The following is a 13,005-nucleotide window of genomic DNA, read 5'->3' on the forward strand; positions in this document are numbered from 1 at the left end:
GAGGCAATAAGTTCCTCTGAAACAAGATCTACACGGCACCACATCCCAGAAGATGGCATTTTTCATAATCATTGCCGTGGAAACTTAAAATCTTACAGAGTTACTCTTTTCCCAATATTGGTTTTTACAGTTATATGGATTTTAGTATTATGTTAGTCGTTAATGGTTCTTGAGAACTTAAATTCTTCGTAGCCTGTTTTATTACTGTAATCATATGAAACAACATAGTTCTGTCGGCAGAAACACGTTAATGAGAAGCTTGCCTTGCAGGGACGATTTTGTATGGCTGAATTAGTTATTATTTGTCAGATCTAATTTCCGCCCTGCCGACCATCAAGTCTTGTCAGATGCAACCAGTGAGTTGAGAATCATTAATTTAGAATTCCTGTTAGTCTCCCTGCATTGAAGCTTTTGGAGGAAATTCATATTATATTCCTATGACGTCATATTTAATTTTTCGGACCACTTACCGAGGCCGTAATTTTCAAAGGGGAAGAAATGGGAAGGTCGTGTAGCATGAATGGGAAGAAGAGGAATGCCTGCAGTGTTTATTCCGGAATTCCAGAAGGAGCGAGACCATTGGGAAGCCCTGACTAGGTGGGAGGATAATATTTAAAATTGATATCAGAGAAACAGAATGGGTTCATATGGACTGAATTCATCTGACTAAGGACAGGGACCAGTGGCGGGGTCTTGTGAACACTGTAAATGTAATGTTTGGCTTCTTAAGAAGGGTCCAGCTCCGTGAAGTTAGCTAATGAGGCCGTTTACAGGTTTATAACAGGTCTTTGTGAACATCTGCCAGTTGTCTGATGGCGAGTATATCAATGAAACTAACAGCGGGTGGCGCTACGCATGAAGAAACACCGCCTTTCCCTGTAATGTACTTGCGGACTCTGTTTTATTTTTTGTTACACGAAGGTTTTTCGAGGCGCCGTTTGCCGTATGTGCGGAAAAAAAGTTTTCAATATCCCCTGAAGGCAGATTTGCTGGTCAGATTGTCTGTCATTCTCCAAGATAACCAAAAGGTTCTAGGCTCGGGGATGCTACTTGTAACCGTTCAACTCTTAATTTCCTTCTCAGCCCTTTTAGATCGCACGCCATATAATTTTATCTACGAACATGGCTGCAGCTGTAACAAAAGTTTCCCGCTCCAGTCCTGGTGTTGTACAGAAATGTCTGGTCTCACGTTGAACTCTTTGAGTACGAACCTTTATTTAGTAAACGAAGAATTTTAAAGTGAAAAATAAATGCGATGGCTGGGACTTATTTGGAACAGCTCTCTTGAGTTTCTTCCACTTTCTTAATTTTTCGTGGCTTATTTATCTACGCGTTCAGTATCGAGTCTATATAACGTCGACCAGTTTCGTAACATTGGAGCGTTACCTGACTTCAGTTTGTTATTCAACTCCTTGGAACAGATGTTTCCTGAGATGCTATTGGCTAGCTAGTCCGGAATTTTCCCGTTTTAGTGTCGAAGCCGAGAGTTCAATGCCGTATTCACAAGATCCCGTCACTGATTCACGTCCTGCTCCAGGTAAATTTGATCTAAATCCTCACAACCTTTTTCTTTAAGAATCATTTTATTGTTATCTTCAAAGTTGAAAGAAACGGGATAACGTAGGCGGTATAGCGACTGACAACGGGCTGGACGATGAAGGGGCCGGGATTCGAATCCCGATGGAGGCAAGAATTTTCACTTCCCCCTGTCGTCCACACCGGCTCTGGAACCCACCCAGTTTCCTATCCAATGGGTACCGGGAACTGTATCCCCAGGGGTAAAGGGACCGGAGCGTGAAGCTGACCATTCACCTCCAACTAATGCCGAGGTCATGAAAACGTGGGTCTAAATCCACGCCCCCATTCGTAGTGCTTAATTAGTTAAGCACAGGGGCAACTTTACCTTTTACCTTTACCTCCTAGTCTCATCGCCGTATGTTTTCCGTCCAGAACTGTGTGCATTTATTGCATCTCCCATAGTGCCACGTGCTCCACACCTCATTCTTCCTGATTCGCATGGGAAAATCTGTTGAATAATGTACGTTACTGTGGCTCTACGAGTACATCCACATCTCCTGCGGTGATTTGTTTGGAGGGGAGTGGAGTTTGCAACAAGTATAACTTGCGAAATGGTCTGTAGGTGACATATTGCATTAATGAATAGATATCCTCAAACCGATTTTGGTTTAATATTTCTTAAATTGTATAATCTGTTTTTTTTACTTAATTTTGCCTTATTATAATTATACCCTATGTTGGAACTAAATAATTTGCAAGCAACATAACTGGCTACTTACGTGTACAACCTATGATTACTGATGTTAATAGTGAGTTGCAAGCTGCGATTATTTCCTGAGCTTTGGTAGACTGAAAAGATGTTCCTTAGTTACATACATACCTTAAAATGCCTCTTACCCGTATGTAATCTATTACATTGCGCGTTTATATATTATAATCTTTATGAAGAAAGCCTGATTCTGTCTCTCCTAATGAGGAATATGGCGTTTGCTTTTAGATAAAAGAGGTGTTACTTCTATTCACCCTCTAGGTTGGGGGTTGTACGCACGGCTGACAACCTTGGTCTCTAAAATAATATTGCTGCGAAATCAAAAGATAAATCCAGATGACAAATCTTGCAGAATCTTCTGAGGAAGGCTACGGCTTAAAAAAGGTTGTTTCCCCTAGGATGATGTGGGTAGGAATTACAGTTTTGGTAGAGGATCCAATATCAAGTTCGATATGACATGTTCCGAAGTCAGTTGCATGCATCTTACATCGTCACAGCCAGTTTTTCTAAGGTCCAACTTAATGTCACTTATCATCTCTTCAGTCGTTTGTACTGCTGTTTTTCAAGTTGTTTTCCTAACCTAATCTTATCCGTGTCTCTTGTATCTGTCACGTGACATCTCGCCCATCATAATCTTGCAGATTTCGCTGTGCTGACAGTACTGGGTGACCTACACAAACCACGACGTTTTTATCAATGCAGTTTTCCAAGTATCCATCTTACGAGTATGTCATCCTTTTTAACACGTTATTTTCAGGCAGATGCAATTAATGAAGTTACCTGAAAGCAAGAGGCCGTGTTTCACAACCATTCAAATATTTGATCCAGTGAAAAGTATTTCTCGAGTTTGTCTTGTTTATCTCATGACACCCATTTCTGTTCCGTGTTGTTAAAACAACGATAGCCGCCATCATTACCGTTGTCACCATGCCTCAGTTATTCTGCATGTACAGTGGAGGTTATGGCTGTCAGTCAGTCCAGATGTTTTAAGCCGAGATAACCGCTGGACCATTCTGATGGATTTGATATGAACGTTACGCCCTTACAGGCCAGCAGCCCAGTCTCAAGCCTTGCAATTCACCACAATTGGTAATAGAGAATGGTCCAGGCATGAACTTATATGGCGCTAAAGCAAAGTTAGCCTCACTTCCGAAAGCAGTTTCAGCAGCAACGAGTATCCAAAATACGTAATTAGCAGGGCTCGGATTTTGGTGACCTAAAAATATTTAAAAAATGACCTATAAAATTACCGAAAAATCCTGAAAAATGACCTAAAGGAGAAAGAGAAACAACACTTCGCTTCCGCGTTATTCACATTTCAGAAAACATATGAAGAAAAAATCCCTAAAATGGCCAAAAATGACAAGAAATACCCTTAAAAGTCCAAAAATTTACCAAAAATTACTCCCAAAATGAAAAAAATTACCCCCAAAATGAAAGAAATTACCTTAAACCTAAAAATGTCCAAAAATGACAAATAATTACCTTTAAAATTTACATTTCTGTAACCAGCAGCTCATATACGAGATTTATATATTTAAGAGCATCGCATAGGATGCAAGGAGAAAGATGACATGTCATCAAAATCCGGGCCCTGGTAATTAGTGTCATCATATTAACCAGAGTCATCCTCAGTGTTATTAAATTCACCAGTACTATGAAGAATGCCGTCTTCTGGGATGTGGCGCCGTGTCGATATTGAGTTAACCGACGTTTCGGAGGAACGACTCGCCTCCGTTTTCAGGGCATAAAAAATCCGCGAGCGAGGATCCAGCGTGAACAGGTGTCTACAGCGGATTTTCTATACCCTGAATATGTAGGCGATACGTTCCTCCGAAACGTCGGTTAACACAAGACCTGCAAGGTGCCACATCCAAGTAGACGTCAATCTTCGTGGTCACCGCAGTGAAAACCTCAAATCTTACATCACCAGTACTTCTCCGAACAGCTAGGGGCTTTCAGATTATTCTGACTTAATGGAGTGTACATTTAAATGTGTCTATACAGTGACTTTTCTTTCTTTTCAGGTAAGTTCAGTGAGTGCCTGTCGCCATTCTCGAACGTCACACTACCCGGTAAGAGATAAAAGTGTAATTAGCACCTATTTGGCGTTTATATGATAATGGATACTTATTGTTATTATTATCATTATCTGGAATTGAAACCAGATTTTCTGCTTTATACCGGCTCTTGTTGTTATACGAGTAGAAACATTTCCTTAAAAGCCTGGCAGTTGAACGCTTTGGGCTGAGTGGAGGGCACTTCTGCTTAATATTCCGGACGTCCCAGCCGGGCTTGTGCCTCAGATTACTCGCAAGCCACGATCAGTTTCCTCCTTCATTTTCTCAGTTAATTGTTCTCTAATTACCATATGTATTTGATACCTTGAAGCGAGGTGGCTAAAGCAGGAACGCTTCTGACATGGACATAAGAGGTGCCCAGTTCGAACTTTGGCCGGTACACCGACTATCGCGACTGCGGTTTTTCGTGGTTTTCCTCAGTCCTTCGAAGCGAATGCCTAGATGCTGGTTTAAAGAACTACTGTCACCTTCGTTCTAATCCTTTCAAATTATCCTATCTCCTTTTTGACGCTAAATAACCATTGTAGTTGATACATCACCGATACATAATCTATTTATCACCTTATTCGACGCTCTATAGTCTGAGCTACTGACAGCGTCTTTATGTAGCCCATTAATAAATAAAAGTCTTGAAAGCTTTTGGTATTAATTTCTCCTACCAGTGGACATTTTCAGTTTTTTGCGTGCGTTTACGGAGCAAGTGGTCTGGGCGTAATGCGTTCGGGTATACCTGAGTAGAGCCTCAGCCGGATTTATGACTTGCTGTATGCCTGCATGCCAGTCAGTTCCATCGCCGAAGCATATTTCGCACTCTCGTACTTGCGGATGTCCCCATTTCTATGGCTGATTGCCGTGCAGTGGAAACACTTCCTTTTTGCCCGACGCTTCAGCGGACTCACTTTCTGTGCCATTAGGTTTTATGAAGAGGTATTGTCTCATCCAAGCAGCGTTCCAGTCCGCTGCTTCTGATTGCCATCCTCAACACTTGCATCTCATCTCACAAGATTTCGGGCTAACATCTTATTATAAGCTCGAAATGATGTGCATCTATTTGTACGCAGTTGTGCCTCCGACCTCTTTCAGGAGCTCACGATGACAGTCATCACAATTTGTTGCTGGCAAGCATATGCGATGGAGTTGGCGCGGTTAAACTTGAAGCTAATAATCAAGTCAAGGAGGATGAGATGGGAATGACATGTAGCACGAATGGGCGAAGGGAGATGCGTATAGGATATTGGCGGGAAAGTCAGAAGGAAAGAGACCACTAGGAAGACCAAGACGTAGGTGGATGAACAATATTAAAATGAATCTTAGAGAGATAGAATGGGATGGTATGGACTGGATCGATCTGCCTCAGGATCGGAACCCGTGGAAGGTTGTTGTGAACACGGTAATGAACCTTGGGGTTCCAAAAAAATCGTGGGATGTTCTTGAGTAGCTGCACAGTTGGCGGTTTCTGAAGAAGAGCTCCGTTCCATGAAGTTAGTTTAAAACTGGAAACTAGTTTTGTTGAGGAAAGATTAAGTGCGGCAGTGTTGAGCAGAGCAGTAATTGAAAGTAAAGCGTTCGGCTACAAACTGAAATAAGTTTGTAGATTTGGAAACCACGGAAGCTGTTGGATTTGATAAGGTGTTCGTCAGGGGTAGGCCTGATTATAAAATTTTAGGTGGAAAGACATGACATGCAAATCTGGCCTTAGATGGAGCGTTAAGTTAGGAACGTACTTACTCACTCATGGTGCTGAGCCCTTCTTGAGGAGCAGCCAATTCTGCAGCTACTCAAGAATTTCCCAGCATTTTATTGAACCCGAAGGTTCATTACCGTGTTCACAAGAGCCCTCCACTGGTCCCTATCCTGACCCAGATCAATCCAATCCATACCATCCCATCCTATCTCTCGAAGATCCATTTTAATGTTGTTCACCCACTTACGTCTTGGTCATCCCAGTGGTCTCTTTCCTTCTGGCTTTCCCACCAATGTTCTATATGCATTCCTGTTCTCCCCCATTCGTGCTACATGCCCTGCCCACCTCATCCTCCTTGACTTGATCACTCTAATTATACTTGGAGAAGAGTACAAGTTATGAAGGTCCTCATTATAAGTTAGAAACGTAGGTTGTGAAAATGTGCAGTAGAGGAATAGCGTTTGTGCTTGTGGTGGCCGAAACCGTATGGTTCCTAAACAGCCGGGGGATATGGATGCCAGCTCTCTGGACCTACCTTTGTGTTTCTTAATTACGTATTTAGGCACATTCTTTTAAGATCTGTGCCATTTGTGTCGTTTGTATGAGTATGTATGTTGTGTCTTGTTGCTGTAACGAGCCTGTGTACATGGTTGGTTTTATCCCATAATTACAAAGCCCATATTTATTTTCTAGGGAATTAACCGGTTATTTACGGTTTGCACGGAGTAGAATAATGTTTGCTTATCTGAACTGAGAACAGCGAAGTATTTGATAGTAGAAATTTCGTGCCAAAAGGGCTTGAAATTCTGGAACGACAGGAATGGAGTGCGAGGGGTCGCATGCCATGTGTTGGTATTGTAACGCCGTATTTGTGAAACGTATAAAACGAATTAGCACTAAATTCTCTACTGTGATGTGGTCCCCTACTGGGAATACGTACATTAGTTTCATTTCTGTTTTTTTGTTTGTTCTTGGGACGGGGTGACTGTTTGAGTTTGGATATGTTGTACCTACCCTGGATGAGTATGATGATGGTGGACGTGGAGAAGTTGGTGGAAACAGAATTCGCAGGGGAAACCGAAATACTTGGAGAAATCTATCTGTGGCATGGTACTATGGCATGTAGACGTGTTGCTGAGCAACGACCGCGAGATAAATTTACAACATCTGTTACTGAGTAACGGATTCGCGAACATGCTTACACTGCAACAATTGAACTACGACAGTTAAGAACGGTGTTTTCTTTGCGGCCCGTTCCGAGATGATATAAGCAGGACAGTTAGAGAGTCAGTCAGTCATTGAGCTGTTTGAGTTGAGTGAGTCATTGTGTTGAGTCAGTTGAGTTGGATTAGTTGGTTGGTAGGTGACAGAGTTGTGAGTTAGAGGACTGCTGCGGTTCAGTCTTCTTGAGCCGTTGCTGTTAGAAGCTTGTAGCTGAGGTCGGGGACAATTCAGAAACCCAGAGGAAGAAAAACGTCTGCCGTTGAAAGCCGCTACATAGCAACGGTTAAGGAAGACTAAGAAACTGTATGTTTGCTGTAGTTAGAGTGATCTTTCGAATGTGTAGCACCGTGAGACTGACGCTTACTTGAGTTTTACTTTACGCAATTCTAAACCCGCATATATTTGTAAGTTCTTAGGAGTATGTCTTTTCCACACGGGAGTCCATATAACCACCTTAACCCTTTTCTGTGTGATATTTTGAAATCAGACCGAACGGTTTGGCGTAGCTGTAACTCTCTTGGCTCATATTCACGAAATGCTCGGTTCCAATCTCGACCGGGACCTCGACTATCCTAAATGAAACTTTCCTTGGGTTTTGTGAGTCTCTCCAGGCAAATATCGGGATGGTACCTCGGTTAGGTCACGACGGCTTCCTCCCAAATCCTATCAGATTCGTCACTAATCTGTCATTATGTAATTTAATGCTGTGCAGTCTAGCTACTGAGAACATCATAAAGTGGCAAACATCGAGGTGACCCTGTTGTTTTTCGATCGTAAGAAAAATGTCAGTATCGAAAGTTGCGTAAAATATTTCTGCCGTGTTACACAAATACTATATATTAGTCCCTCTGGCTTGTTCAAATTCGGAATTAATTTTGAGAACATAAATCTTATAGACAGTTGGTAGAGCTCCTTGTATGGGAGATTTTTTTTATTGCTAGTGGGGTGGAAATAAGTCCCTTTTACTGCGGCCACTTCTGGCCTATTATACCAGCTTAGACGATAGATGAGGGTGATTGTGGAGCAATTGGTGGAATGAAGATTGGCAGGGGAAACCGAAGTACTCGGAGAAAACCTGCCCCAGCGCTACGTTGTCCACTACAAATCCCACTTGACCAGACCCGGGTTCGAACCAGGGCCGCCGCGGTGAGAAGCCAACGACTAACCGCTTGAGCTATGGCGCTGCCTTTGTACGGTAGATAGTCCCACCGCAAGTTCTACACAGGACAACACAAAGAAAGCGAAATGCTGACATATCCATGCCCCGAGTGGAATTAGAATGTACTATCGCAGTATTTCGGCGATCGAAGACATATGTGTGGCTTTCCACACCAAATTACCATTCAAGGGTTGTATTTGAGGTTCTCACATCGTTGACTGTGAAGAGTTTCGGTGGATCTCACGGCGTTGCTTCCCAGAAAACTCCTTATGGCATAAAGGGTTTCGCATTTAATTTAATTCGCTATAACAAGAATTAAGACTAAGTTAATGAATGGCCACCCCTTGCTCAAGCGGTTAGTCGCTAGCTTCCCACCACGGCGGCCCGGGTTCGATCTCGCGCCTGGTCAAGTGGGATTTGTAGTGGACAACGTAGCACTGGGGCAGGTTTTCTCCGAGTACTTCGGTTTCCCCTGCCAATCTTCATTCCACCAATTGCTCCANAGAAGCATAATAATAATAATAATAATAATAATAATAATAATAATAATAAAACTTTGTTAGAAAGTGTCATTAACGAAGATAAGAGCGCCTCCTTTCCTTTAATATCAGTTTTCAGGAAATGATTCTGTTTTTACCGACAGGCGCAGCTGCTCTGATGGAACGGAAAAGAGTTGAATGCCTGTCCTCAATCTGTGTGTGGGACGAGACGATAATAAAAACTGTGAAACTGCTGTACTGCCCACGTTCATGTAGCAGCTTGCAGTGTTTGAGGTATGCCTTGCGATCTGCTCGCAGGGTAAAGGACATCATCTCCCGATCATTGTCGTCGTCCTGTGGATGCCGTTCGGGTGTGGTATGCCTTCGCGTCAGTGGCGTGCAGTGCATCTTGTTACTTGACTGCAACATTGAGCTTCCCACAAGAAGAGAATCTCTAATTCATTAGGGATGAGTCCTTCTTGAGAAGCCACCATTTACTCAAGAATTCACCAATATTTTATGGAACCCGAAGGTTCATTGCCATGTTCATAAGAGCCGTCCACTGGACCCTATCCTGAGCAGATCAATCCAGTCCATACCACCCCATTCTATTTCTGTAAGATTAGTTTTAATATTATCTTCCCGCCTACTTCTGTATCTTCCTGGTAGCAAGTTAATGTATGAAACTAATTTATTTGACGACTTAATTCTGATTATACAGCATAAAGGAAGCCTCTATGGACTACTTTAGGGCACCAGACATACAGAAGTTGAGGAAAATGGGAGAAATATTCAGAATATCCCGACCCTGTACCTCAAGAAAAAAATCACGAGTACGCAGTAAGAGAGAGAACCTAAGGAGTTCTGAAGAACAGTAGCGGGTATGATTTGCATTCAAATAGTACTCAGTTTGATTCTCGAAATGGCCATCTGCGATGTCAGGCCTTCAAGGCCAGCTTCGTGGTAGTATATAGAAATAAACCTCTGTGGGTTCCTTTCAGATCTTTTGAAGGTCTCGGTGCATGACAGTTATCTCTCCGTATTCCGTGCTGAGTAGCCTTTGCAACTGATATAGCTTCATTAAATCCGCTACGCAGTAGAAACAGAATATGCATGCCTGTAATGCCAATGTGGCCGTGTTCTGTTCTAGAAGAAGTGTTCGCCTTCGTGTCGCCTCTAAATAATGTAAGCTTATTGAATTTAATATTTACAGTTAATTTCGTTTCTTTCCGTAAAATAGATTCTTTGCAGTTTGGGGGTTCGTATTGCAGTATATCTTAATGGTTATTGGTGAACAGTTGAATTCAAATTTAATTGATTTTAGTCAGTTTACAGTAAAATTTTTTACAGGATTACTAGGTTTTTGAGAGGAGAATAAATCCTTCTTTACAGCGAGTTTGCTGGATTCTGGTTTCTGGTTCGAGTTACGAAGTAGCATGTATACCTTCATACACCCGTAAAGATGTCATGGTGACCTGCCCTGCTCTTCTAAGATCAAGATTAAAGATACGTAACCCCACTTGTTGCTTATGTGATCTTGTATCAGATGCTTACGGCTGTTCGCAATTTTAAACGTTAGAGACGTTAAATGGCTCTTACCGGAACTGAAACTCTCGGATGAATTGTTAGCTGTACGTATTTGGGAAGTTGCACGTTCAGTTCATGGCCTGAGATTACGTATACTGACCGAGGTTTTTCGTGATCTTTCGTTAGTTTCTACATGCAGATGTTAGGACACTACCTTGAAATAGGTTAGGGACGTTCTCCTTCACGTTCTCTCCAGAGCATTGTTCGACGTCCTGCAACGGAAGCAAAAGCGAAAGAATCGTCAGATATAAGAACCAAACTGCCATGGAAGTTGTATAAAATATAGATGTTCGGAATATTTGGCTTTCAGTATTTCATGTCAGTTTTTTTTTCTGTGGAGCTACAGCCCCAATTTGGGCCTAGGCCTACCTCCATGAAACTCTCCGTTTCACTTCGGTTTACTAGATCTTACACATTCGGTAGGACTCCTTGGGCGAGTGATCAGCTCGTCGCAAGGCCTCTACCTGTACACAAACACAGAAAAACGCACACAAACATCCATGCCCTGAGTGGGATTCGAACCCACGATCCCGGCTTCCGAGCGAGCGAAGACGGTGCATGCCTTAGACCGCTCGGCTACCGTGACCGTTCATTTCATGTCAGTTGCTTAGTTTTATTATTGTCTTGTTATTTACGCGTAGCTGTTCGTATTGATCTCTTCGCTTCAAATTTTCCTTTAAAAATGTGAGAGAGGGATCAATTTGGCTAAGGTACGAAACAATGGCAACGTGTCACTACTGCAAGACTGCAAGAGATATGTAAGCAATATACTTATTATTATCATTCGTGTATAAACTTCGTTGGTGCACCCCCCACCTGAAGAAAGAGGGTAGGAATGTTCAATTAACATTCACAGTTTGGTTGCACGCCCCTGAGTGGAGCTAATCAGAAGGAGTGCTTTGATCCCTTGGCATTGGCCGCCCGGCTTTGGGATGCTGTGCTGTAGCTTAGAAGACGAAGGAAAGATGCTAGCTTGCTTGCTAGCTTGCTTGTAATGTAATTGTGGGCAGCAGCAAGGCTCGGCCTGTGATGACCTTGTGGAAGATCGTTTGGTCGGACTCTTCTCGGCCCCTGCCTGCTTGGCAAGGCGTCATTCTGAACTGCCTAGTTCTGTTTCGAGACTTGATGTAGCTAAAACGAATTTTAAGTTGTGAAATTCCTTACACTGGTTCCGGGTCTAGTCATTGGAGTAACAGAGATCACAGTTTTGTGGACGCACATGCATACTTCTGTATATCCGAGGGATACCCTCGCGATGAATATATTTCATGTTAACTGTGTTCTTGGGTTGCTACACTGTGTGGATGTGGTCGATGTTACCAACGTTTAGGTCTTGCATCCTGCCTCCATCTTCAGGGTCGAAGTGTATATACGTCTTGTTTTGAAAAGGATTGGGGAAGGGGAAGATGGAGCTGGGATTGGTGCCCCCGTTTGTGTCACTCAGGAATGTGGACCGGGAATGTTGTGCAGACGGCTCTTTTAAGGGCCTAGGAATACTTAACAAATCCCGCTCGGCAGCTGATGTTTTGGAGCGGTCACTCATCGAAGTGTTCACAAGGCCTGTTCCTGGTGAGCAGTTGGGCTGGTGTTCATTGTTTACTAATCATTCGACGCTATGAATCGAAGCAGTCTTAACTAATACATTAAATAAAGTGGAATTTAACAGTTTAAAATGGTAGCATTTATAATGCACTAAAACAGTTCACTAACGAGGACTGACAATTAAGATCTCATGAAGTCCATTTTCCTACCTCCCAGTCCTCAAATCAACAAATCTTATATTTTGATATCATATTTAGGTAATTTAAGTTCGTAATCCAACAATAAAATGCAGTTTAGCTGATGGATTAGCGTTGTGGACTTGAGCGCAGATCATACACTCGAATCCCAGTTGAGTCAGAATTGTTGGTGCTTGAATTCCAAATATTTTTAAAATTGTTATGGTAGTTGGTGGTGGTGGTGGTGGTGGTGATAGTAGTAGTAGTAGTAGTAGTAGGAGTATAGTAGTAGCAGCAGCAATAATTAATATTTTCTGTGAGGGAAGAACTTAATCTTTAGTAGAGATTTTGTTTACTTTCAAATTATAGCGGCAAGTCTTATTTTCTTTGAGGAAGACATTTTTCTTTAGTGCAGATTATGTTAGCGTTAAGGTTGTCGGACTAACATATAATTTTCGTACCATCGTCGCGTTTTCATTTGTTGATTATACATAGTATTCGTACAGAATTTTGATAAATTTTTGTTCATCTTGAGATAGAATTTTACACGTTCCGGTTATTCATTAGTTGTCGCCATTGAACTTAAAGCTAAATCTACTTTTAATACAGCCGCAATTGTTTTACGTTCTCTAGTGAAAGGTGCTTTAGTAGAAGTTGTGTATTTTTCGAAGATGTGTTACCACACATTAATATGGGACTCTGGATTAAATAGCAATAATGACACATCCCACAGGTTTGTACACCCAGCATATTATTATTACTCGTAGGAAATTAAAGAAGTAAGGT

The 13,005-nt window shown here is 42.1% G+C and overlaps 1 protein-coding gene across 1 annotated transcript in view; it reads left to right on the forward strand.

Moving 5' to 3' along the window:
• The window catches only part of LOC111864481 (disco-interacting protein 2), a 624,392-nt gene that overhangs the window by 297,662 nt on the left and 313,725 nt on the right, over positions 1 to 13,005 (forward strand). The window lies entirely within an intron of this gene.

The sequence above is a fragment of the Cryptotermes secundus genome, unplaced genomic scaffold (assembly GCF_002891405.2).
Source record: "Cryptotermes secundus unplaced genomic scaffold, Csec_1.0 scaffold737, whole genome shotgun sequence".
NCBI lineage: Eukaryota > Metazoa > Arthropoda > Insecta > Blattodea > Kalotermitidae > Cryptotermes > Cryptotermes secundus.